This window comes from Triticum urartu, chromosome 7, assembly GCF_003073215.2.
Source record: "Triticum urartu cultivar G1812 chromosome 7, Tu2.1, whole genome shotgun sequence".
Lineage (NCBI taxonomy): Eukaryota > Viridiplantae > Streptophyta > Magnoliopsida > Poales > Poaceae > Triticum > Triticum urartu.
Window position 1 is genome coordinate 94,226,120 of NC_053028.1, and position 2,781 is coordinate 94,228,900.

The following is a 2,781-nucleotide window of genomic DNA, read 5'->3' on the forward strand; positions in this document are numbered from 1 at the left end:
AGAGTTAATTGATGAAGTGTGGCGAACTGGCTACCATCATCAGAGCAAGTACAATAATGAGCTATAAGCCCGTTTACATGATATTTTTGCCTATGTAGAGGAGAGAGACAAAGAAAAAGTGAAGGAGTGGCTTCTCATGCCATAGCCCGTCTCCACGCATACTCCTAGGTAAAGACATTTAATGAGAAGAAAGAGATAAAGAGACTGAGCAGAAGTTATGAACTTATAGCCGGCCTTATACCACCTCTATTGTATGAGTAATTAATAGTGCTAGCTCTTGATGACATGGCATGTTCATATAGCCAGCAACTGACTATATTATTAACCATGCTCTCAAGTTGCATGATCGAACAGCTTTTCTTTATTAAATTGGAGTGTGTGTTCTGTTACATCTTGCTAGTAGCCAGAATACGGCAGTTTCTACACAGGACCAGAAATAACAACAATATAAGGTGTGGCAAACTGGCAAAGGTCATCAACTTTCTTTTTGGCAAACTGGCAAATATCATCGACTACTTGGTTAGACATCTTTGTAATCATTTCATAATGTATATTCTCATATTCTCATAACGGTTTTGCCCGACTTCCTACCACCCGCAGATCACCGTCACTTGGAGGAACGCTGCCACACCCCAAGGGAGTGACACCAGATTCCGTGCCTTGCAAGCCCGCCAACAATGGCAACAAGGGGAGGTTGGAGCAACATGTAAGTTTGAATTTATAAAAGAATCTCAAAAAAAGTTTGAATTTGTAAAGGAAAATAGGAAAATAATAGAAATGAAAATAAAATAAAAAGGAAACCGGAAGCAACCCTGAAAACAGAAAGGAAGAAAACCCACAAAAATGGTTGCAAAATGGGCTGGCCCAGTGCATGTATGTTTGATCGACCATTAGACGAGTGAGTGCCATATAGGAAATTCAAAAATACAGGAAATACAAAAATAAAATTATCAAAAGGTGAACAAACAGTAAGGATTTGGCCATGCAACAACCAGGCGCACATCAAATATTAGGCCTAGTTGTCCCCTTCTTTACAACATGAGTCTTCATTAATCGCTAAATGAGAAGGTGGCGACTGTACAAACCGCAGGTAGAAAGGGTGAAACCACACTGACATCACTCGACTGAGACTTCATTGAGTCTCAGTCGAGTGATGTCAGTGTAGTTGTTTTGCTACGAGCGGCACGGCTAGATAGATTTGGAAGCAACAACAACTGATGATCCAACTGGTGTGACTAAATGCTACGACCGTCAATGGCGGATGTTGCGATTGGTGAAACGATGTGTTACAAATGAAGAGGGCGGATGTTATGATCGGTGAGACGGCATGCTTCAACCAGCAATGACGGATGCTGCAACAGGTAGGACATATGTTGCAAACGTATGACAAAATGCTGCAAGGTCTATTGGACGGTGCTCAGGCCAGCACGAAACTCCATGCAAATATTCAACAGTTGAAAAGTTGACTGAGGTTTGGTTAAATATGAGTCCACTGAGTTTTAGCAAGTCCGTGGTAGAAAAGCATTTCTCGGACTGGAACTCCCAAGTGTGACACACAAGTGAGTGTGCACAGATGTTGCACAGATCTCCTTGCCTGTCCTCTCTAAACATTCAAAACCATACATTGTTGAAGGTTCTGTAAAAAAAGTGTTGGACACATGGATCTTGTTGATATACAATGAACTTTACGATACCCTATGAAACAAGAAGAAAGCCGTGAAACTATATTTTAATTCTAAAGATACACTTTTTATTGGGTTACACTTTTCTTTTAGTGATACACAACGAAACATTATGATACACCTCGAAACACACATACACACAAAAAGATAAAACCTTATGTAACACTCTGGAACAAAACGAACTTCATCAAAAAAACTAAAAATAGCATGGTCGATCGTTACAGGATGTTACATGGAGCAGAGTAGAGTATGTACACGAGCAGATGGGGACTGCTGTAGGAGGATCGATCGACTATCCACGTCACACCAACCGTGGTGGGGGGCTCGGCACCACGTAGGATTTCGGCGTGTTCGCTGTCGGTGGCCTGGGGCTCGTCGCCCTCGACCCCAAAGACCTCCTCGCCGAAGCCCAGTCCCCGGCGGCCGCAGCCTCGACACCGGCTTCCCCTACCTTCGCGTCACAACCTGCAATTGAACAATTCTGTGGATTATAGTTCCAGCTCAAAAGGTCAAACGACGTTGAGATCATGATCGCCGAACAGCCTACCCAGAAGGAAGCGCGAGGAGAGCACGACGACCCCAGCGACGAGCATCCAGGCGAAGAGCGCTCTGCGGTCCATCCCGGTGACGGCGACGGCGACGTCTCTGAAGTCTGAACGGAAGTAACAGCTAGAGTTTGGGAGTTGGGAGTTGGGACTTGGGAGGAAGCGTCAGCGCGCTAGAGGTGTACTATATATCATCGACCTGCATGATAATTAAGGGTCGTCGAACCATTGAAGACAAACTGGAATCAGCTACTTGCCGCTCAATTGGATTAAACAGCACGCATTGCAGCTGTGCGGGGTTTCTCTAATCGCAATTGGGCCAGTATAATCCAAGTGATGTTTGACTTGGGCATTTGTTAACTATGGGGCGATCTTTGCCGTAACCTCAAGATAAACACTTGCTCGTCTTCCTGCTTATGCGAAGCAGATTGTAATGCTCCTGTTAGATGAAAGTATTGGGGCAACTGCTCGACACCCTAGGGGGTTGTGGCTATCTCATTATATATAAGTATCAAAGGGTACAAGTACAAGGTATACGCACAAGTCTACGTATA

The 2,781-nt window shown here is 44.2% G+C and overlaps 1 long non-coding RNA gene across 1 annotated transcript; it reads right to left on the bottom strand.

Moving 5' to 3' along the window:
- Window positions 1–1,711: 1,711 nt before the first annotated feature.
- On the bottom strand, window positions 1,712–2,406 carry LOC125525427. The gene is made up of 2 exons (XR_007291289.1): window positions 2,230–2,406; window positions 1,712–2,147 (listed from the first exon to the last, which is right to left on the bottom strand). It is a non-coding gene; the product is annotated as an uncharacterized LOC125525427 (long non-coding RNA).
- Window positions 2,407–2,781: the final 375 nt, after the last annotated feature.